This window comes from Prionailurus viverrinus, chromosome A2 (assembly GCF_022837055.1).
Source record: "Prionailurus viverrinus isolate Anna chromosome A2, UM_Priviv_1.0, whole genome shotgun sequence".
Lineage (NCBI taxonomy): Eukaryota > Metazoa > Chordata > Mammalia > Carnivora > Felidae > Prionailurus > Prionailurus viverrinus.
This window is the reverse complement of record NC_062562.1, coordinates 635216-659150: the sequence shown is the minus strand read 5'-3', so window position 1 is coordinate 659150 and position 23935 is coordinate 635216. Positions and strand designations below refer to the sequence as shown.

Genomic DNA, 23935 nt, shown 5'->3' with positions numbered 1-23935 from the left:
TGAGCCGAGCTCTGCTCCTGCGGGAGGCACGCTCTCGGGGCGGGAGCCAGGCGCCCTCTGGCCCTCGGGAGGCAGGCCCGCCAAGCCAGCGGCGGCCGGAGGGACAGAGGGCCAGGTCTGGCAGTCCTTCCGGTGTGTGTCCTTGACAGGGGCCGGGGGTGCAGGTGTGAGGATAGGCACACAGACTACGCGGGAAGACAGACAGCAGTGGGGACTCCGGCTGGGGTCATACCTGGCAAACCGTTAACCAGGCCCTCTGTGCCCCTTCTGTGTCCTGGTGCCATGGGGTGGAGCCAGCGGGGCACTGGGGAGTGGGGTAGCAGCATCCAGGGCCCCATCCACTCGACGCCAGGAAGTCCCCCAGTCGTGGCAGCTACAGATGTCCCTGCCTCACTTGGTGTCCCCTGGGGCAGGACTGCCCTGGGTGAGACCCCAGGTGAGAGAGCTGATGGCTGACAATACTGCCTCGGAGTGAGAGCAGTTCAGGGAGGCCTTCCTGGAGGAAGTGAGGTCCGAGTTGAGGTTGATAAGGCCCTGGAGCTGACTGGATGCAGGGGGACCCTCCAGGGGCACGGGAGCTGGGGCCGTTGCCAGGACCGACGGCACAGGCTGAGGGAGAGGGAGCAGGGAGGCCAAGGGCAGAGGGTTCCAGGCCCACCCGTGGCAACGACAGACTGACCATGTTTTCCAGATTAGGAAATTGAGGTGCAGAGGTGAGGGTGCCCAGTCACCCCAGCGATGGCGGGCAGAGGTCCCCCGGGGGCTTTAGGGCTGTTTCCACGGTGCTGCTGGCCAGGCCAGCTTGGGGCTGGGAGTGGGCCTCAGAGCCAGGCCCGGGGAGCTCAGCCCTCACCTGCCCTTCGGTGAAACCGGCTTCCACCCTGACACCCCAGGTTGTTGCAGGGAGTCCGTGAGGGCGCAGCTCCCCAGGCCTGGGTGCACGGGCAGTGAGTCTCTTCCACCTGCGGTCATTGGGGGTCACTCCCCAGAGCCCTGCGTCTTTGGGCCCTGCCTCCCTCCTCCCTCCAGCTTCTCCGGTATCCGTGGAAACGCCGGGGCTGCGTGAGAGGCCCCCCGCCCTTCGGCAGGTTGGCGGTGAGCCCTGGACCCCTGCTCTTGTCCCAGCGCCCTTCCCTCTGGCCGGGCGAGAAGGAAGTGTCAGAACCATGGGGACAGAACGTGCCCCTGGCCGGGAGCCCACGCCCCTGGGAAAGCAGCGAATGGAGTCCCCCTTCCGCGGGCCCGGCCCGCATCCCCCAGGAAGGACGGCCGCAGGCGGCTGCTGTGTGTCCCGAGCTGGCCTTGTTTTCCTGTCCTCGGGGCGGGCCTCTGCATTCCAGGTGAACACCTGGGACGCTGGGAGGGGAGGGACTGCGGTTCCTTGCCCGCCACCTGCACCCCCTTCCTGGCACCTACCAGGGAAGGTTGCCAGAGCTGGTCTGTGCACGCTTCCCCGAAGACCGGCTTGCTCCTGGAGGGAGCCCAGCAGAGGGGGCGGCTGGGGACAGTCACCTGCACCACGAGGCCACCAGGGCTGCCACGTTTGTGCACAGGCCACATTGTGCCACACATGACAAACTGGGGACAGAGACGGCCTCATGAGCACTTGAAGCACTCCCTCCCTCTCTCTCTCTCTCTCTCTCTCAAAATAAAGAAGCAAACTTTACAAAAAATTCATGATCCTAACCACGTCTAAGTGCACAGCTCAGTGGCACACTGTCGTGCAGCCGTCCCCGCCATCCATCTCCAGAACTTTCCATCTCCCCAGACTGAGACCCTGTCCCCAGGAAGCAGGGACTCCCCGCCCCTGCCCCACCCCTGACTCCCACCATCCGCTCTCTGTCCCTGTGGACAGGACTCCTCTGGGGACCCCCTGTGAGTGGGGTCACGCGGGACGTGTCCTTCTGTGTCTGGCTTCTGTCACCGCACACAGTGGCCTCCGGGTCCATCCACGCGGTGGCAGGTGGCAGGACGTCCTTCCTTCCTGAGGCTGGATCCTACTTCAGCGTGTGGATGGACACACCGCGTTTGTCCTTCACCCGCGGATGGACACGGGTTGTCTCCACCCTTTTCGTGGCTGCTGTGAATCGCGCTGCTATGAACGTGGGGGTGAAACTACCTGTTTGAGTCCCTGCTTAGAATTCTTTTGGGGATAAAATACCTTTCCGTTTTGGTTTGACACGTCACCCCAGGTCACGGGTCTGCCCCCCAGGACACGGGGGAGCCCCTTCTGAGCTGCAGAATCCAACATGTGACTTCTCCCTCACCTGCCCCCACTTGGACCCGCACAGCCCTCGGAGGAAATACAGGCTTTTTGCACAAATGAGCGTGCCCTGGAATAAAAACTCCCAAGGTGCAAATGACACAGGAGCAGAATGGCGTCCCCGTCCCCTTGTGCTCTCGGCCACCCTGCCTGGAAGCGACCACCATGGCCGGCGTCGGGGTCTCTCCGGGACACGCTCCGTCTCCTTCCAGGCAGAGTTGCTGGCTGAGTTCCGGCAGGGGGAGGTGCACCCCTGCAAAGCACAAAGTGGGGCAGGGGAGTGCCAGGCCCACAGGCCCGTGTGCGCAGGGCACCAGGTCAGCTCACCTGCCAGGGGGTGGAGCCACAGGGGACCTGCCCACCCGCGCCGGCCCGGGTCCTGGCCTGCGCGTAGTGGGCGTTTGATGATGATAACGTACCCCCACGTCAGGGACCCAGTGTTTGCATCCCCCGAATTCGTACGTGGACGCCCTGAGCAGGAGGTGATGCTGTCGGGTGAGGTCCTGAGGGTGGGGCCCCGCGGTGGGCCACAGCGAGGAGTCTGCCCGCGAGGAAGCTCACCCTTACCAGGGACCCTGCCCGGAGCCGTGATCTCATACTTCCAGGCTCCTGAAGTGAGAAGTGAGGCCTGCGGCTTAAGGCGCCTTGTCCGTGGCGTTCTGCGATGGCAGCCAGAAGGGACTGATACAGCCCATCAAAATTACAACAAAATTTTTTTGAAAAGCAATCCGGAAAAGGCACCAGGTGGCAGCCACCTAGGGGAGTGGGGGTGCTTCCGCGGCCAAGGGTGGGTGAGGGCACGCGCAGATACTCCGAGTGGTTTCTTGAAGACGCGGTGGGTTGAGCTGGCTCCTCCTATGCAGTCGGCGTGGGGTTGGGGGGGAGACCAGAGAGGCGTGTGCCGGTGTCCTGGGGCCACTGTGACAAAAGACCACAAACCAGGGGGCTTAAAACCACAGAATTTTGGGAGCATTTCGGTTGAGCATCTGACTCTTGATATCAGTTCCGGGTAGAGCCTGCTTGGGATTCTCTCTCTCCCCCTCTACTCTCTCTCTCTTTCAAAAGTAACCTTTTTTTTAAAAAAACGCAGAATTTCGTTCTCCCACGTGCCGGGGCCATATGGCTGAGGTCACAGTGTGGTGGGGCCAAGCTCCCTCCAGAGGTTCCAGGGGATGGTTCCTCCCCGCTCCTCCAGTTCCTGGGGGCCCAGCAGCCCGTGGCCTGTCCCCGCAGCGCCTGCCTCTCCCTGCGTGTCTCTCTTCCGATAAGGACGCCAGACCCCCCAGGTGGGGGCCCACCCTGATCCTGCATGGTCTCATGTTAATCGAACCAGTCACACCTGCAGAGACTTCGCCCATGTTCAGATAAGGTCCCCAGAGCTCCAGCTGCTCTAACCAAGTCCCACTGAGGGGGCAGCTAAACAGTGAAGTGTCCGTCCTCACGGTTCTAGAGGCGGGAGTTCTGAGACCAGGCTGTCGTCAGGGCTGGGTCCTGCTGAGGCTGCTCTCCTGGGTGTGCAGACTCTGACCTCTCGCCGTGTCCCCGCAGGGCCGTCGTTCTGTGCAGACCGGGGCCGCCCTTGTAACCTCGTTTAAATTGATCACCTCTTATAAGGCCCCATCTCCAACCATGATCACATTGGGGGTTAGGGCTTCAACATAGGAAACGGGGGGACACAATTCGGTTCGTGTCAGGCACCTTCTGAGCCTCCCGTGGGCATGAGTCTGGGGGGGTCGTTATTCAGCGCACCATGGGAAGGGGGCTGGACTCTGTCCTCAGTAAGGGAGGCTGTGCCCGAGGGAAGGGTGGCTGGGTCGCCCCAGGAAGTGGCCCCAGAGCCGGTCAAAGCCACATAGATGGGCCTCTGTTTGCAAGTCACTTAGCTGAGCTATGCTCCGACCTTTGGGGCCCTCTGCCAGCAGGGGAGCCTTCACCCCATCTTTCACCCCTTTTATAAAGGAAGGTAGAAACCCAGCTGGGAGGGTGGGCCCAGGGGCACAGAACAGCCCGAGCTCGGCCGGCACTCCCACCCCGCGGGCTGCTTCTGTGTGCAGCTCCAGCTTCCAGCCAGGGGTGCCGATGGCATGAGGAACGTGGCTGCCACCGTGGCCCAGGGAGCCCTCCCACAGCTGGGATGTTCCTGGAAATCTTCTCTTTTGCTCTTAATGGCTTGGAAATGTTGCATTCTTGCCCGAGATCTTCCTAATTTGCTTGGATAGAGAGCGATTTTGACTTTTTTCCCCTTTTCTGTGTCCTGTTGTTCTCATGGCTGAGTGTCCCCTTGGGGTGGACCCTGCTCTGGGTTGGGTGGGGGCCGAAAGTGTGTCTGTGGTGTGGATAGCAGTGGGGGGAGGGCAGCAGGGGCCAGACCTGGTGCGTGGAGGGGACACAGGGCAGCGGGAGCCAAAGTGCAGGCCTATTGGCCGTTTTCTTAATTCTGTGGGTTAAAAAAATGTTTTGATAACAGCTTTGTTGAGATATAATCCACTCACCACACAATTCACCCTTTTAAAGCGTATAGTTCAGTGTGTTTTAGTACATTTACATGCTTGTGCAACCATTGCATTATTTAATTCCATCAGCCCAAAAAGCAACCCCATCCCCATCAACTGTCACCCCCAACCCCCATCACCCCCAGCCCCCACGAACCCCCTTCCGTCCGTGGATGAGTCTGTTCTGGACCTTTCACACACGTGGACTCACACCCCGTGTGGCCTCTCGTGTCGGGTTCCCTCCCTGAGCGTCGTGTGTTAGGGGTCTGTCCGCGGGGCAGCGGGGGTGGGCGCCTCGCTCCTGTTCATGGGTCAATATGTTCCACAGTGGCGTTTGCCTTAAGAGATGTTATGTGATGAGTACCTTGACGATATTCCAGCATCTGCGAGGGCCTGCGCTCTGGTAAGGCGTGGACCTGCTGTGTACAAGCACCAGTACAGACTTGCTGTAATCTAGACCGAGGGTGGCCACCTTTTTCTGGGGAGGGCTATGCCTTAAGTATTTTTAACCTTTGCAGGCTGGAAAGTCTCCGTTGTAACAACTCAGCTTTGCCCTTGCAGCACGGAAGCTGCCAGAGACAACAGGTTGATGTGGCCACATGCCATTAAGACTTGGTGAGCAAGGGGCACCTGGGTGGCTCAGTCGGTTAAGCGGCCGACTTCGGCTCAGGTCATGATCTCGCGGTTCACGAATTTGAGCCCCGCGTCGGGCTCTGTGCTGACAGCTCGGAGCCTGGAGCCTGCTTGGGATTCCGTGTCTCCCTCTCTCTCGGCCCCTCCCCCACTTACACTCTATCTCTGTTTGTCTCTCTCTCTCTCTCAAAAATAAGTAAACCTAAAAAAAAAAAAAAAAAAAGACTCTGTGTGCAGAACCGCATGGAGGGTCCTGGTCTTCTGACCCTGCTTTAGGACAGAAGTTCTCAAATCTGGGTCCTGAGGACTCCAAAGAGTTTTTGTTTCTTACAGGTTCTATTTTTATTTACTTGTTTCTTTTTATTTTTTGAGAGAGCGAGTGAGTGAGGGAGAGAGGCAGAGGCAGAGGGAGAGAGAGAGAGAGAGAGAGAGAGAGAATCCCATGCAGGCTCTGTACTCAGCAAGGAGCCTGATGTGGGCCTCGATCCCCCGACCCTGGGGTCATGACCTGAGCCGAAACCAAGAGTCGGACACCCAGCCAGCTGAGCCCCCAGGCGCCCCTCATGGGCGTTCTATTCATCAAGTCAGTGGACTCAAAGTTAAAACCGAGAAGATATTTAAGTTTTATAAATTGACTTAGAAACAACAATAAAAAATGCTAAATGACACTTTATTAAGTGAAAAGTCACTCAGATTTGCTGAGAAGGTAGCAAGGAAAACCCGAGGGACTGGGACAGAGCCGAGGACGCCACAGAGACAGGATGGTCACGCTTGTCAGGCGTGGCCACATCACCGTGACAGACGCGCCCTGGGAGGAACGGTGCTCCCACAAGGGTGCTGGATGGGGGGGGCGGACGGAGCTCTCTCTTCTGTCTCTGCCAGTTTTCTGTAAATCCCAAATTATTCCAACTGAAAACTCCATTTAAAAACATGTCCGGAAGGAAGGAAAGTGAGGTTGGGGGCTGCGGTCTGCAGTCGAAGGAGGGGGGTGCTCCGCCTTGGGGACCAGGCGTCGGGGTGAACAGCCAGGAGCTGGGCAGGGAAAGAGGGGTGAACGACCAGGCGAGTCAGCGAGTCCTGACGCAACGGCGTTCACGCGCTGCGGACAGTCGGTCGTCATTACCCGACCTGGGAGATGTGCTGGCGACCTGGCGATGAGGGGCCGGGAAGACAGACTCTGCAGCTGGGGGTCCAGGGAGGTCTCTGGAGAGGGGACGTCCACGCCAATCCCCGCGGGATGGGCAGGAGCGTTGGAGGCAGAAGGGGGGATGAGCCCCTCTGTCTGGGCTGGTTCCATGCCGACCTGGCTGACGCAGGGGCCGAAGCTCCCAACCCCCGAGGCAGGTTGGGGGCCGCAGAGGCAAGTGCAGGCTTAGCCCCCCCACCGTGGGTCAACTCAGCCTCCCTGGAGGAGCCCAGTTCCTGGTCCAGGCCAGCATTTTCCAACTAAAGGCAGCTCTGGCCCAGGGGACACTGGACAGTATCTGGGGACATCTGTGGTCGTCACAGCTGGGGGGCTCCTGGCATTGAGGGGGTGGGGCCAGGGTCGCCCCACTGAGGACAGCAGTTCAGCCGGGCTTGAACTCCGGAGGGACTCCAGGTCGCTCTCTGCTCGGAAATTCAGATGCCCCCGGTGCCACACCCCCACCTGCCCAGGCATCCCCGGAGCACTTGGTGGGGCTCAGCCACGGGGCCGATCACAGACCCAGGGGGAGATTGGAGGCGGGGAGAGCGGTGTTAGGACAGGGTGGGCCGTCCGAGTGTGGGGCCCCGGCCAGGGCAGCCGTGTCAGCCCCACGGTGCAGGCCAGAGGGGTGGGCTCTCTGGTGGGGTGGCTGGGCTCCAGGTCCCTCCGTCTGTAGGGCCCTCTGGCCATGTGTGCGTCCTCCTCGGGTCCCCCTCCTGCAGCAGGCCCAAGCTGCTGGCCTTGGCGCCTGTCCATGCTTTTTTCCCTGCCTCCCGCGTGTGTGTGCTGGGCCGAACTGACCAGAAGGCTGGGAAATACCGTCTGGAGATCTGCTTCACCCCGTTGCCGGTGACAGAAACGTGGGGTCAGTCCAGCCCTGCCCTGTCCCACCGGAGCCTCTGCCTGGCCGCCGTAGGCTTCACCTTCCTCGCCCTTCCCAGCCAGCGTGTCGCTGATATGCACACGCAGTGCACGACCTGAGCTGAGGGGGAGCAGAGGGGTGACTTATCGAGGCCGGGGTCACCCTGGCTTGTACCGCGTGACCCCTGAGGACTTACTCTGGCGTCCAGTGTGAGCAGGGATCAGACTCCATTTTTGCCAAATACTTAATGCAGGGTCTGTCGCCCTCCGCACTGCGTATATTCAGGGACGTCCTGGGCGCTGTAGGGGCCGAGCAGTGTCCCTGACCCCCACCCACTTGACGCTAGGAGCCCCCCAGTGTGACAACCACAGGTGCCCCCAGACATCATCCCGTGTCCCCTGGGGACAGCCCCACTGAGAGCCACCCCTAGTCCAGGCTCTTTGACAAGCGGCCGTGTGGAAGACAGAGCCCACCCTCTGGGTACAGCTGGGTCCCTCCCAGCACCTGCTGGGAGCAGGCCTGGGGGCAGCCGGTCCCAGAAACGCTGCCAGACCCAGGATCCTCGGCTGGATTCTTGGCCGGGAAGCAGAAGGCTGTGAACTGCACTTTCCAGGGATCAGGCAACCAGAAACGTGAGCCCAGGAGCCCCACCTCCACAGGCTCCTCACTGTAATCCCCAAACACGCAGGTGCCCACACGGGGTGCTGAACGCAGGGTCTGACCAGCGGCCTCCCAAGTCATTTCTATCACCGGACTGAGGCAGGGGTGGGGGGCCTCATGGTGGCGGGGGTCTGCCTCCAGCGGACTGGGAGGTGTCTGGAGATGTCTGTGGCCATCGTGCCCTGGGGGGGTCCTGGGATCGAGGGGTGGGACCCAGGGCTGCCGCTCAGTCCCCGAGCTCCCAGGTCACTTCCCCAGAGAACAACCCAGCCCAGTGCCGTGTCTGGACTCCTGCAGCCCTGCGATTCTGACCTCTGATGTCACGGGATGATGCGAGGATGTTGGCAGGGGTCCCCTCCGCTGTGTGGTGGGTGGCGGCCGGTCACGGGGACGCAGTGCACCCCCTGTCCACAGGAACGCGGGCCTGAGCTCCTGCACAGCCTGTGGGCACGGGGAGCTGCTGTCCTCTGCAGGAAGGGGTGGGGGGAGGGCACCGACACCGTGACACTTCCCCCGGGCCCTTCGGCGGCAGCCAAGGGTCCTGGAGCAGCCTGGCAGGGTGTCCGCGGGCTGTGTGGCCCCGTGCCTGGGGCTTCCAGGAAGCTTGTTTCCAGCAAGCTCTGGGTGGGGCTGGAGGCCGGCTGAGAGGTCAGGACCCGGCTTCGCAGAAGCCAGCCCAGTGTCCAGAAGTGGTGGCAGGTCTGGCTTCCGGGCCTCCGGCAGGGCTGTGTCACGCAGAGGAGAGAAAGGCCAGCGCAGCGGGCTGGGCGGGCAGAGGGAGCTTCGTCAGATCACGTGACTTCCGCGGCCGGGTGCCCCCTTCCTGGTCTCCCGAGGACCAGAGCCTCGGTCTGTCAGCCTCTTTGGCCTCGCTGCACCCTCCCCCTCCCTCAGACATCTGTGCGGCCACCTTCCCTCCAAACAGCCTCCCAGCTGCCCCTGTTCTTTAGGGTCTTTGCTCCGAGGCACCCCCCTCCCCTCCAGCCAGACCTCTTTTCCCCGGCCCGTCTTGGACGCTGCCTCCCTCCCACTCTGCACGCGGTCCTTCTGAACTGCCCTGCGTTCCCTCCGGTGCCACCGAGTGAAATTGTTTCTATATTACATCATTATTTGTGTGTGTGTCTATCTGCCCTGTCTAGAACATTAGGTCCGTCCAGCTTTGCCTAGACCAGGGGTCACAAACCTTTTCCGTAAAGGGCCAGATAGTGAATATTTTCGGCTTGATGGGCCAGACCTTGTCTGTCGAGACCTATTGGTTGTGCCCTTGTAAATGAATGGGCCGTGTGCCAATAAAACTTTATTTACAAGGACAGGAGGCCCAGAGCCAGGGTTTGCCTACCTCTGTGTCAGATGGTTTCTTAGAGGGACCCACGGTGACCCTGCCACATGGCGACTTGGACTTGTGTTTGAGACAGACTTTCAAGCTTTAGAATTGGCGTTAGATGATTGTGGGACATAAAGTCCCTTGTGGGTTGATGGAACCCCCTAATGCAGAGGGGCTCATCTGGGGCCATCCTGCCCCAGGGGACACGGGCCATGTTTGGAGACGTGTGTGGTTGTGGAGACTGTGGACTTTGAGGGAGTGGGGGGCCAAGGATGCTGCTCAGGGCCCCACAGCGCCCGGGACACCCCCACAGAGACCAACCCACCATGATGTCAGCAGCGCTGGGTGGGGGGCGGGGGTGACCCTGCCCTTATGCATACGGGCTTGGAACACCTCGTTTCCTTGGTGCTCAAACGTTGGGTAGGCCACCTGTGAGAGGTTCACCCTTGCCAGAACCTTCCGAGTTACAACACATTTTCTCTCACAGTCATCCTCACAACCAGCAAGGCAGGCTGGGCTTACCCTGTGACACCAGCTGGGGAAACCGAGGCTCAGCGCCAGGCCAGCAGCCCCAAGGCCTGTGCTCTGTCCAGCTCCCTTTCTTCAGCGTGGGGGGTCTGGCCACTAGTCTTTGGCCCAGGAACACCCCTGTTGTGCTGTGTCAGCTCAGGTCAGGCCCTGAGCTGGCTCTGGGAGCCCCGCAGCTAAGAACGTCAGCAGGGCCCCTGCCCGCAGGGACAAAGACCCGCCGGGAATGCGCCGTGGTGGCGGTGGCCCTTCACCATCTGCCCAGGAGGCCTGGCGGGCCTTGCTGCTGCCTGGCCCTGCGTCACCACATTCTGGGGCCCCTGTAGGGATGCAGGGTGGGGAGGGACTCCACGATGCCAGGCGCACGGCAGGTGCCCTGGGCACACATCTTAGCGAATCCTTGTGCCACCGTGAAACAAGGAGGTGCACCTTGGCCGTGAACGAATGTGTCGCGGGAGGGGGATGGCCGCCTTGGAGGACAGTGTGGCGGCCCCTCCTTAAACTAGACGCAGGGCTACCACCTGATCCAGCAGTTCCGTTCCCGGGTACGCACCCAGAGCGATGGAAAAATGTGCACGAACAGGAATTTGCACACGCGCGTGCACAGCAGCACGACTCAGCACAGCCGTGAACTGAGAGGGGTACGAGTGTCCATCCACAGGTGACCCGTACCCACAACGTGTCCCCCGCGCACGCACACGTCCCTCGGCCGCGAGCAGGAGCAAGGCGCCCACCCCCGCCGCCCCGCGGACGGGCCCCAAACACACGACGCTCAGGGAGGGAACCGGACACGAGAGGCCACGCGGGGTGGGGGTCTGCGTGTGTGAAACGTCCAGAACAGGCTCATCCATGGACAGGAAGGCGGCTCGTGGGGGCCGGGGGGCTGGGGGAAGGGGTGGAAGGGTGACGGCTGATGAGGACGAGGCTTCTTTGGGGCTGATGGAATGTTCTGGAAGTAGATAGAAGTGTGCGTTTCACAAATGCCACTGAATTGAAGTGTAAGATGGTAGTTTTCATGTCACGTGCACTGTAGCACACACAGGACCCTGTGTGCCCCCCCCCCCCAACGCCTGCACTCCACCTGCTGGGCAGGGAGTAATTGGTGACCTGTGACCTGTGACCCTGCTTATGTGCAGTGCAGACCTCCTCCCCGCCTCCCTGCATCTCCGGAGCTCTGGGCCTGCTCCCAGGCGTGGCTCCCACCGAATGTGTGGGTCAGGCTCCCTCCCCTCCTGAGGAGCCCTGGGGGTGGTCCTCAGACCTTGTCCTCGGAAGCCACTGTGACTGCAGCTTTCCCCCCGGTCTTCAGTCGCCTCACGGCAACAGGACTCACCAGATGTGCCTGTGAGTTAACTGGCGTGGCCCAGGGTCTCAGTGCTACAGACGGACACGTGGGACGGCGCATTCACCCTCCGGGGGGTGTCCTGGGCACTGGGGTGGGGGGCGTTCAGCAGCATCCCTGGCTCCCACCCACCAAGGCCAGGGACAGCCGTGGATGTCCACAGACTTCACCCCACAACCCCTGGGGGCAAGAGCACCCCAGGCTGGGACTGTGTCCGGAGAAGCACCAGCCTTCCAGGCGAACACTCAGGAGCTGGTGTGTCCTCGATGGGCCGGTCTGGGCGGGAGGCGGGGCCAGCACCCAGGGCCCACGGAGATGTGTTCATTTGAACTTCTTCTAAAACCAGTCAACGAAAGATGAATCACATATTAATATTTAATAACAAACCCAGCCTAGTTTATGTTCCTCCTTACCAGGGTGCAGTTGTAAAACGTAACCTTCCATATCGCCGTGTGGAGGAAGGGGACCCCAAAGGGAGACGGGCCGCCCACGTGGCCCTGCGGTCAGGTGAAGCCGGGAGCCGAGAGGGTTGTGCCTAAGGACCATTAAGGCAAATTCCAGAAGCAGAATTTTGTGGTGAGAGGTTGGCCCTCCTGGGGACACGCAGCCTGGGACAGACTGGCCTCCGCACCCTGGCCCCTGGGACCTACCGCCCCAGGCACAGAGACCTCTGTTTGGGCCATGTGGCCCAGCAGGTGGGGTTTCCTGCAGCCCTCATTCCTGTGCGCCCCCAACACCACCCAGCCCTGACAGAGGTTTAGGTTCCTCACAGGGGGAGGCCAGGGGCTGCCTCTGCGGGTGACACTGATATCAGCAACCTGGACGGTTTCTGCCTCCAAGAAGGGACATTTGGCTCCAATAAAAAAAAATAATTACCTATGCCAGTGTTTCTGACCCACAATGACTGTGCCCAGCGGTCACTGGGCCAGGTGCGGAGGCATCTGTGGTGGTCACGACAGGGAGCAGGGGGGCTCTTGGCATCGAGGGGTCGGGGACCAGGGATGCTCAGCCCCCACAGTGCCCAGGACACCCCAGAAAGAGTGACCGGCCCCCATTTGAGCCGTGTCAGGATGGGAAGACCCTCCATTCCTTATCTGGGGAAGAGAAGCTGAGTTCAGTCCTGCTCACGCTAGACCCAGAATAGACCCCAAGGACTCACACTCGTGAACCTGTGTCTGTGAGTCGCCCCCACTCAGTGTGTATTATTTCTGTGTGCACAGCATCCCAGGACCTCAGCTGTCAGAAGGCTACAGAGCGCAGTCTCCCGGGGTCAGTGGAGCCCCTAGCCCAGGGGTCTCACCCTGCAGATCGTGCACGGCCTTCCCCATCACACACAGGCCTCACAAGGCCTTACCGCCGACGTCCCACAGTATCCCACTCCCGAGTCACCTGACGCTCCGCGGGGCCCCATGCCGCTGTGGCCACCAGGTGGCAGCACAGCCCTCCCCACCGGCTGGCATTTCTGGCTCCTGGTTCCTGCATCCCAGAAACACCGCAGTCTAGACACCAGCCGGCGAATTCCTGTCCCCTTAAGTCAGTCTGGGGGGAGACGTTCGTGATCCCGGTTCTCAGTCACCGTCTCCCACTGCATTTTCGAGGCTGTCTCGCCAGGGGCCAGATCACGGAACCCAGTGGCTTCATAAGGGTCTGGGCGGGGGCGGCAGGGAAAGGGGACCCGCCCCGCATTGCTTTCACACCAGCTCGAAATGCCACTGGGTCCCGGGAGGTCATGGGCCAGCCACCCGCCTGGCTTTGGCTCTGAGTGTCTTCCCTTTGCTGCCTTCTGGGAACCGAGAGTCTCAAACTGAGTGTTCAGGAGACAGGTGTGCTCACACTGGGCCCCACTGAAACCCAGCAGCCCGGAAAAATGTGGCCCCCACGCACCTCGGTCCAAGCCCCTCCTGAAATGGGTCAGCATCTTGCAAACGTTAAAGCTGGTCTTTGTCGCGTTTCCTAGGCCCCCTGAGGCCGAGACCCTTGCCACGTGCTTTTCCTGCGTGTCATCTGATCGATCCAACCACGCGAGTTTCCAAGGGTGTGGGGATGGGGACAGGGCACCGCCGGCTCCCAGCAGACATTCTAGGGTGGTCGTTCCAGTGTATCAGCCCCGGGTATCGTCTCCCCGGGAGGCTGCCGTAACCCGGGTGCTGAAACAGCGCAAGTTCATTCTCTCCCAGCTCTGGAGCCGCAAGTTCAAGATCAAGGTGTCACAGGGCTCTTCCTGCTCAGGGAGAACCGGGCCAGGCTCTCCCAGCATCACTGGGGGGATCACTGCAATCTTGGCGCTCCTTGGCCTGTAGAAGCATCACCCCATCTCGGCCCCATTTTCACGGGGCTTCCCCCAGCCTGTCTGCGTCCACATGGCCTCTTTTAAAAAAGATGCCAGTATTGTTGGATGAGGGCCACCCTCCTCAGGTATGACCTCACCTTAACTAGGTACCCCTGCAGTGACCCCATTTCCAAATAGTTTCTCATCTGCCGTGCTGGGTGTTGGGGCTTCAACACATGCATTTGTCATAGGGACGCAAATTAACCCCAACTGCCCTGTGGGGTCCCAGCCTGGCAACCAGCATCGGTGGTGCCTCCCGCTTTCTTTCTGGGAGCCGGGATCCCCCGGGGCCCCAGGAGGTGAGAGGGCAGGGTGCCGGAGCAGACCCAGCACGGGACCGGCCGGGGCAGAAGAAATTGCCCCCTGCTGCCATCTGCACAACTGATCCTTTTCCAACAAAGTGCCACCTGCTTCCCTGGAGCCTCGCAGGTGGCAGCATGGTGGAGAGCTCCCGAGGGGGATCTGTGGGCCGTACAGGGGCCACAGCCGCCTCCCCTCCCCTCCGCACACCCCAGGACCGTGTCCTCACGAGTCTGGAGGGACGTTAATCCTTCCCAGCGTGGCATATCCTGCTGCAAATAGTCTGGGGCCCACCGCCCTGAGCCCACTTCTTTGGGAAGTTGGTCCTGTGGGCCCTGAGGCTGAGACAGAGCCTGGTCTGGCACTCGTTGACAAGCTGTCCCAGCAGCACTGGAGGCTTGGTCAGGACAACCCCTGTGTTGTGGACAAGGAAACCGGGGCTGAGAAAACTGGCAGCCGGCCTCCACACACTCCCCTCTACCTCAGGACCAGCAGACAACGCCTCACTTCCTGTAGGGCGTTGGGGGCTGTGCCGGCCCCTTCCTGGTCCCAGCCGTCCGACTCGTGTTCACGGGCACCGGGATGCCACCGTCCAGATGCTCCACACGACCAGGGCCCCAGACAGGGGCCACCTGAAGGGAGCCTGAGTAGCCCCAGCCAGTGAGCGGTGGGGCTGGGCTCTCCCCCCATCCGTCAGGACCCCACATCCCAGGGCCGGCACCGGGTGTGGCCAGGGGGCACTCGCCCTGCATGCAGGAGCTGGGGTGGCACCAAGACCCTCTGGGATCAAGATAAACAGCACGTTAACGTAGAATAAAAATGAATTAATTTGTATTAACGGTAACTTATTTATCCTAATTTGGTCTAATTTGATTTTATGTAAAAGTAGAATTTTTTACTAGAACACTGTTTATTATTTCCATGAGTGAGGCAAAGTCGATGTGAAAATCCAGTGAACCAAATTTCAAAATGTTAACTGAGTCCAGACAGGAAGGGGCACTCTGGTTTCTCCTCTTGGTTCAGGCTCCGGGATGACTGTCTCAGCACTGTTACCAGTTCTGTCTCGATTTCACACGTTGGTGTTTCAGCCACCATGGGTTTTGTGCCTTCGTTTTGATTTTTTATCACAGAGCGTTAACACGATTTGCCTTGATCGCTGGATTTTGGGCGTCCCTCGCGTTCTGTGCCTGCGTCTCATCGCTGTCCTGCAAGGCGCCCACTGCCCGTCACCTCAGGACACACACATGCCCTTCAGATGCGTGCGCACCTGCATGCTGACTGGTTGTGCTGTGGGGAAGCCAGCCTCACGGGGCAAGATGCGAGGCCTGCTCTGGGCACGCCAGGGATGGCGGAGGTGGAGAGGGAGCCCGGTGACCCCGCGGTTCCAGCCCTAGGAATGTGCACAAAACGATTGCAGAGACGCTCAAATAAAGACACGTGCACGGATGTTCACAGCCGCACAATTCACGGGAGCCAAAGGGTGGAAACAGTCTATATATCCATCAGTGGGTGAACGGATACGCACAGTGTGTCCACCACACGTGGGAACATCACTCGGCCACGAGCAGGAGCGAGGCGCCCACCCCCGCCGCCCCACAGATGGACCCCGAACACACGACGCTCAGGGAGGGAACCCGACACGAGAGGCCACGCAGGGTGTGGGCCCACGTGTGTGAAACGTCCAGAACGGGCTCCTCCACGGACAGGAGGGGGGCTCGTGGGGGCTGGGAGCTAGGGGAGTGGTGATGGCTGATAGGGACGTGGCTTCCTTTTCGGGCTGATGGAATGTTCTGGAACTGGTAGAGGTGGTGGTTGCAGGACACTGTGAATGCGCCCAATGCCACTGAAATGTTTACTTTAAAACGGTCGGTTTTATCGTATACAACTCTCACCTCAATTGTAAAAATGTGGGCAGGAGGAAGTAAGGCTTTAGATCGGGCACGCAGATTTCGGCTGTGTTCACAGGCCTACAGGCATCTGATGGTGGCCTGGGTGCTGGCCGACACGGGGCCAGCGAACCGCAGACCTGGGTGCCCCCAGGGCCACCGTGTGCTGCACTTCTGCTCACCCCAGGAGGGATCTGGGACTCCTCCAGCCCTCTGCAGGAGGAGACGCTGGTGGAGGCCTGGAGCACCTTGGCCTGGAGACTCTGGGGTGTGTGCGAGCCAGCCGCCTCTCTCGGATCACAGGGGGAGCTGTGTTCCTCGGGGAGCTTCGTGTGCTACACCCCCCGCCCCCCCGCCCCCGGGGTGTGTGCGCGTGTGCGTGTGCGTGCAGAAAGCCTGCCGGGCCGCCTCTGCCACCCCAGTCCCCGAGCCTCTGAGGGCAGCTCGGTGTGGGCAGGGCCTCTGCTGAATCAGATGTTGCTCTGTTTCGGTTTTCTCCTCCCCGGCACTTCCCCTCCTCAGCTCCGCCCACTCGCCACCTGCAGCTCCTTCTGACTCCCATGCGGTTTGCCCAAACCGTGTGTCATGGAGGGGCAGCCGCCAGCCTCTGCTTGACCTTTTTCCTCAAATGCCACCTGAGCCGCGAGCCCCTCCAGGAGGCGTGTCGGACCCCACAAGCTTTCTGGGCGCTCTCTGGCTGCTGGCCAGGAAGGAGCAGCTGTTGGGCCTCGGCTCTGCGTGTTGCTGTCCCCCGGGGCCGCTCCCCAGAAAGCCCCTTGCGTGTGTTTGGTGGTTACCCACTCGCCAGGCCCTCTCGCCTGCAGCCTAAGTGCAGCAGGAAGAGGGTGCTGCCGGTGGGGTCCCCGGGGCCAGGCCAGCCCCCATGGGAACTGACTCCAGGCGGATTTCATTTCCCAACTCCGCTAAAAAAATATCGCTACCGTTCGAATGTCTTTAACGCGGACGACACGTTGGCCTTCAGCACGCCGACAACGCGTCACATCACTGTCTGGTCCTGGGCTTTCTCGTCCACCAGACGGGCCTTCCCCTCCTCCCTTCCAGAAGGACAACCTCAGCTCCACTGCCTTCCTGGCTCCCGAAGCCCATGCCTCACACAGGTGCTCCGGGCTGCTGGACACGGGAGCCTTCCCTCTGTGCACACACGCGTGCCCTGGAAAGACTTTGTGCTTGGGCAAGAAAGGCCCCAGGACACAGCAGGTCCTGAATCCCCAGAACCCGCAAAAGTCACGCCTGATAGGATCACGCTTTTGCAGGCGTCACTAAGTTAAGTCTTTTGAGATGGAGGGATTTTCCTGATGTGCCTTCAGTGCAACCGTTGGTGTCCTTATAAGAAGGCAGAAGGGGGGCCCCTGGGGGGCTCAGTCGGTTGAGTGTCCAGCTTCGGCTCAGGTCATGATCTCACGGCTCGTGAGTTCGAGCCCCGTGTTGGGCTCTGTGCTGACAGCTCGAGCCCGGAACCTGCTTCAGATTCTGAGTCTCCCTGTCTCTCGGCCCCTCCCATCTTGTGCTCTGTCTCTCTCTGTCTCTCAATAATAAATAAACGTTTAAAAAAATTGAAAAAAAAAGAAGGCAGAAGGGGATTTGACACTCAGGTGCCCCCAGGAGCTGGAGGAGGTAGGACCCCCCTCCCCGGAGCCTCCAGAGAAAGTGCACCCCCCTGCCTCCCCCTGGCATTGTGACCTCCGCCCAGTGATACCGGTTTTGGACTCTGGCCTCCAGAACTGCAGAAATACACTTCTGCTGTTTTAAGCCAGCAGATCAGTGTGATTTGTTACAGTAGCTGCAGGAAACGAATCCGGACTGCACAAGGCGGGGGGGGGGGGGGGGGTTACATTTCAGCAGCTGTACCTCATTCACCCCCACAACTCAGCTGCTCTCCTGGGACCCCGTGGCCTGCCGTTTCGGGGGGCAGGACCCACAGCTGATGGTGCTCTCCCCGCCAACGTCGTATACCTGTTTGGGGAAAGCGTCCCGAAAGGCCCCATTTCATCCCTGAACGTGGGTCGTGGGAGACACATCTCCTCTCGCGTGTGGCGTGGGGGGCGTGGGGGAAGGTGTCCGCACCACTGCTCAGAGGCATGGGCCACAAAACTAGCAGCTGCTCAGAACAGAGGGGCCCCTGCCTGTCGTGTTCAGTCCCCACCCCCCACCTGTGACCTGGATCAGGCCAGACAAACCGAAGCCCCTCCCAGCCCCAGGGCCCTTCGAAAAACCGCCGACTCTGTGCACAGCATACAAGCCAACTTACGTCATCCTCCCAAACACCGAGGCTGCTGATGGCCTCGCCCGCTCGCGCTCCCCAGAGAGCTGGCGTCCAGATTCAGCCATCGCCCACCAGCCTGAACCCTGCCCGGTTTTGTTCTGTCTCCGCCCGGGGCCCTGGAAACATGGTCCTGGGTTTGCGATTCCCAGCCGGGGACTGTTGGCTTCCTGGGCTCCTCTGTCCGTCCGGAGGGTCCCCACCATGCCGCCTCCAGCCAGGCAGAGTGGGAAGAACACAGATGTGCCTTCGCACCTCAGCTCTGTGCACGGCACCTCTTGTCTTCGGAATCGAGGGCGGTGTGCAGCTCGCCGACACTCCCAGAGCCATGCGGATCGCGAGGCAGGACGCCCCCCCCCAGGCCCCGCCCTGTCACCCTCGCAGGCTCCCTGGACCCTCGACCCCTCGACCCCTCGACCCCTCGACCCCTCAGCTGCACAGTGTCCAGGGTCTGGGCCCCAGCCTCGATTTGGTCGCTCCCTGCCTGCCCTACGTTTCTGGTGCTTCCTTGTCTTGCCCTTGACCCCTCCCGGTTGTTAGACATCAAGCGGGCTATAAAAGGCAATTCTGATCTAAGAAAAAGGAGGACACGGGTGGCCTGCTGCCCGGGCCGAGATCGGCTTCTGCTTCTGCCTCGCAGCCAGGCGTCTGGGATTAATTTGGATTCCCAGAATACCATCGGGGGAGGCAGCACATGCTGTTAGGATTGCATAGCGGCTCCTGCTCTGCTGCCCCAGGCCCAGCCCAGGATGTCCCCGCACCCGCCCGCCCAGCCGCTGCAGAGCTGGCTCAGGGGGGCCGGCACGGACCGTTCTTTTCTGCCAGCAGCTGCTCCCCGTGCAGGGGGGAGGCAGCGTCTGCTTGCGGAGGGGGCAGGGGGCAGGTGGAGGGAAGCCAGGGCACATCCTGTCTCTGGGCCCGGCAGGCTTCCCTCCCCGGCAGGCAGGTCTCCCCAGTGCTCCCTGCAGCTCCTGGAGGGAGCTGGGGCCATCTGGGGCTCGCACGGCCCTTTCTCTTCCCCGGCAGATTCCTGCCCAGGCTGTGCTGCAGGCAGGTGTCTCTGCTGCCCGGCAGTAGGGACAGGGCCAGGAAACCGCCCCCGTCCCTGCCCCCGGGGAGCTGGCCGAGCGCAGGTACGCACGCATATCTTCAGCTGGTGAGAGCCGTGGCACGACCCGCTCGCCTCGCCTCACACTGTCACACGTGTAGCCACAGTTGCTTTTAAGAGCACGGACGGGTCCCGGGACCAGAACGTTTCCGAATCACTGGAATTACGGTTCCAGGAGCGCTTTGTCTCGTCTCCCTTTGAGGCCGGTGCTGCTGCGCTTCTCGGTTCATAGGTGAGGAGCCAGGGAGTCCGTCCAGATTCAGCTTCCCCTGATCCCGCGGCCTGGGAGCCACAGAGCTGGGCCTCAGCGACCTGACCCACTGCCCCCTTAGCTGCTGGGAGAGCACTCCTCTAGTTAACATCCTTTAAAAGATTAAGGGCGCCTGGGTGGCTCGGTGGGTTAAGCATCTGACTTTGGCTCAGGTCACGATCTCACGGTTGGTGAGTTTGAGCCCCACGTCGGGCTGTGTGCTGACAGCCGGGAACCTGGAGCCTGTTTCAGATTTGGTCTCCGTCGCTCTCTGCTCCTCCCCTGCTTGTCTGTCTGTCTGTCTCTCTCTCTTTCAAAAATAAATAAACATTAACAAAGTTCCTTTTTAGATTAGGTAAGGCAGACCCCTCTGCCGTGGTGGGGGGACGGTTGCTCAATGAATCCAATGCTGCCGGCTGGCCCTCCACCCAGTGTTGCGACGGTCTGCTCTGTCTTCGCCCGCACACGGAAGCAGATGGCTGGCGTGCAGGGCCATGTTGTTGCGGGTAGTAAGAGCTGGAATAGCTCTCACACCCTGCAAGGCTTTCACCTCGAGGGCGTCTGGAGCCGGGCCGGAGAGGGGACCTGTGCTCCCCACTGCCCGTTGGCTGTGGGCGCCGACCCTGGCCCTGCAGTCCCAGAACTGTGGGTGGGAGTCAGACCCGCTCCGTGTACGAAACGTGTCTCATGTTCTATTTTTAACCCAGCTCCCGATCGCTGATTCTGTGACACACGTGTTACCCATGGGACTCCTCTCAGCTCCCCCAGGACACGATGGGCTGCCCTCGGGGGCAGCCACCTGAGTTTCTGCAAATCGGATCCAGTCCTAAATGCATCAGGAACACCCCTTAAGGGGTGAGCCCAACCCGAAGGCTCAGAGGGCACCGGCCTTGGGGGGCCTGGAACCCCAGGGAGCAGGTGCTGTGTTCAGCTCAGCGCCCTCCACGCTCCTGTCCCTCTGGTTTTTGCCTACGTTTTCCTCTGGAGGTTGCACGTGGACCTTTGTCAAGGGGAACATGGAGAAATAGGGTACGGTGTTACTGCTCAATGGAGTGTTAGCTGGACTTCGTGGCGGGCGCCTCCGACCTGCCCGGGGCCGTTCCAGGAGATGCAGTGTTTGCTCCTTGGGATGAAACAAAGGACAGTTGTTTGCTCAGGCGTCAGGAGTTCCAGTCTCACCCAGGCGACACAGGGCCGTGTCTGGGGACATCTGTGGTTGTCACAACCGGGGGTGCTCTTGGCATCGAGGATGTGGAGCCAGGGATGCCACTCCGCCCCACAGGGAGTGAACTGGCACCGAATGTCCACAGTGCCCAGGGGAAAACCGCATCCTAGAAAGTTCCTACCCCACCAGGCCTTACCTCCACCCAACCCTGGGGGTCCTTGCCTCCCAGATCCTTCGGGCAGGGAGCTTCTTGTTGTTTGGAGCCCCCAGGAGCTCCCTCCATTGGTGACAGACCCTTCATAGCGAGATTTGCATGTTGCCTTCTAACTGTGACGTGCCGTAGGCCTCACCCAGTTTAAATGATTACTTCACAGCCTTAGATAGATGCCGCAACCCCCCCAACTTCCGCAACCTCCCCCAACTTCGGGGACCCCAGGGAGGCGGTTGCCTCGGGGGCCATCCGCTCAGCTCCCCGCTTCTGCATTCTGGGGGCTGGCAGGGCCGTGCTTTTGTCCACTGGAAACCCTTGAGATGCTGTCAGGAACCAGCCTGGTTTATTTGGATTAATCACGGAAGGGGTGGACCAGCACGGTATTTGTTTTGGTGAAATCGAAACCTCAGATCTCAGCACGAACGTTCACGAGGACAGACATTCCCCAGGTCAGTGAGGGAGAGCGCAGTGCTCCCCGGGGTCAGCCCGGGACAGCAGGCAGGCCGGCGGCCGTCCAGCAGAGCCCCACGTGGTGTTTGTGCAGCAGGACCGAGCCCGGGAGGCACGCCCCGCCCCACTGCTCGCCCAGCCAGCGGCCACCCCCCTCCCTGCAGCCCCTTCCTCACCGGCACCCAGTGGAAACTACGCTGGAAACCCGGCTTCCCATGTTTGGAGGCGCTTCTAGAAACTAGACGTCTTTCCAGCTTGAAGGGAGGTGACCTTTTCGTTCAGCTTCTAATTTCTTCCCCTTCAGCTTCAAGGAAGTTAAGGCAGAAGTGATACTGACTCGGTGTGGGGCCGTGCATTCTCCGCCTTGCTTCTCTTTCTCACGAACCCTTCCAGACTTCCTTTCTCCGGGCGCTCGTCAGAGAGCGTGAAGCCGGCCCGGGGTGAAGGCCCATCGTGCGTCGGGATGCCCCCAGTTCACGTGGCCCTCGTAAGAACTCAGTTTACACATCTGGAGGCTGCTCACTGTCGGGGGGGGAAAGTGAAGTCCCGCAATCAAAAAGCCGAGAGGAAAAGATCTTCCTTCCCGGGGACCCACGAAGGGTCCAGGGCCCGGGGATGCTGGCTGGCTATGCAGCGGCACCTGACGCGAAAGAGGAGAGAGACGGTGTGCACCGGGGAGGTGACTGGACCCGCACGGAGAGTGCGTGCGGGGTGGACGACGGCCCATCCAGGCTCACGCTGACCGCTGGCCGCACGTTGTTATCACGAGCCTTGGGCTGGTTTCCTGGCTCTCCTGCGTCTCAGCTCCCTCGTTTACGCAAAGGAATGCCGGGCGTGTTTGTGCCGTGGAGAAAGACCCACCTACTGCCCAGAGCTGTCGTGTGCGTCCAATTGGGGGAATTCACGGAAAAGTTAAGTACAAGGCCCAGCGAGGGTCTGTGCTAAATACGGGCCGGTCTTCCCACTGTCCTCACTGCTGCCATTTCACCCCGGAGACTTGCTCGCAGGCTTTTCCCAGACACGCAGCCCCGTGCAGGGGTGGGTGTGTCACGATACCCAGTGCATGGCACACACATCATCCTGAGCTTCACCTGCTGGCCCTGGGCGGCCTGGGCTGAGAGCATGTTCCTTCCCAGAGGCTTGGCTTCTGCTGGGTTCCCCGGAAGTGTGGGGCCACACTTTATGTTGACTTCTTCGCTCTGGGTTCTAAGCCACTTAGGGTGAGAACAGGGCTATGGCTACCAGGCCTCGGAGGAGCCCCGCAGGCCCAGACGGAGGCAGACCCAGGGGTGTCCCCATGCCTCTGCACAGCCGGGTAGGTTTCCGCCTAAGTCTCCCTTTCTCTGAGGAGGAAGCCCTAAGCAAGTCCTGGCCTTTTAAACAGGACATGTAGCTTCTTCTTACTGTAACATAACATTCGCCATCTCAGCCACCGCCAAGCACACAGCTCAGCATCAGGCACACTCACGCTGTTGTGTAACCAGCCCCACCATCCGTCTCCAGAACTTTCCATCTCCCCGAACCGAGACTCTGTCCCCATGAAGCACGGACTCCCCACCCCACCCCCCCCCCCCAGCTCCCACCACCCACTCTCTGACTCGGCGGACGGGACTCCTCTGGGGACCCCCTGTGCGTGGGGTCACGCGGACGTGTCCTTCTGTGTCTGGCTCCTCCGGGTCTGTCCACGTGGTGGCAGGTGGCAGGACGTGAGGCTGGGTCACATTCCGGCGTGTGGATGGACCACACTGTGTTCACCCTTCATTTATCAGTGGACACTCAGTGGTTTCCCAGCTGTGGCCATTGTGGACGATGCTGCTGGTGTGCAACCACGGGTGTGCAAGTGTATGTTCAAGTCCCCGCTTTCTGACCTTTTAGGCTTATACCCAGAAGTGGAATTTCTGGATCCTATGGTAATTTTATATTTCGTCTTCCTGAGGAAGCTTCACAGTGTTTTCCACGGCGGCTGCACCGTTTTCTGTTCCCACCAGCCGGGCACGAGGTTCCGGTTTCTCCACATCATCACCAACCCGGTTATTTCTATTGCTGCTTGTTTGTTTTTATCATAACCATCCTACGGGGTGTGAGGTGCTATCTGACTGTGGCTTTGACTTAATTCTCTAATGGTTAATGACCAGTGATGTTGACCATCCTTCCCTGTGCTTCCTGGCCATTTGTAGGTCTTCTTTGGAGAAATGTCTATTCGGGTGCTCATTTTCAGTGAGGTTTTTGCTTTTTTTTTTTTTTTTTAATGTTTGTTTATTTATTTAGAGAGCACGCATATGCACGAGCGGGTGAGGGGCAGAGAGAGGGGGAGCATGTCCCAAGCATGCTCCACGCTGTCAGCACAGAGCCTGATGGGGGGCTCGATCCCACGAACCACGAGATCATGACCTGAGCTGAGATCAAGAGTCAGACACTTGGGGCGCCCGGGCGGCTCAGTCGGTGGAGCACGTGACTCTTGATCTTGGGGTAGTGAGTTCGGGCACACTGGGTGTAGAGATTACTTAAAAGTAACACCTTTAAAAAAAAGAGTTGGAGTTCTTTATATATTCTGCATATTAATCCTTACTGCTTGTATGATTTGCAGATAATTTCTTTCGTTCTGTGGGTTGCCTCTCGCTGCACTGAGAACGTCCTCTGATGCACAAGCTTTTAATTTTGATAA

At 60.3% G+C, this 23935-nt stretch overlaps 1 protein-coding gene and 1 long non-coding RNA gene across 2 annotated transcripts in view; one reads left to right on the top strand and one right to left on the bottom strand.

Moving 5' to 3' along the window:
* The window catches only part of GNG7 (G protein subunit gamma 7), a 118592-nt gene that overhangs the window by 37910 nt on the left and 56747 nt on the right, over positions 1-23935 (top strand). The gene's annotated exons all lie outside the window — the stretch shown is intronic.
* Positions 6040-8973, bottom strand: LOC125159629 (uncharacterized). The gene is made up of 2 exons (XR_007149852.1): positions 8409-8973; positions 6040-6274 (listed from the first exon to the last, which is right to left on the bottom strand). It is a non-coding gene; the product is annotated as an uncharacterized LOC125159629 (long non-coding RNA).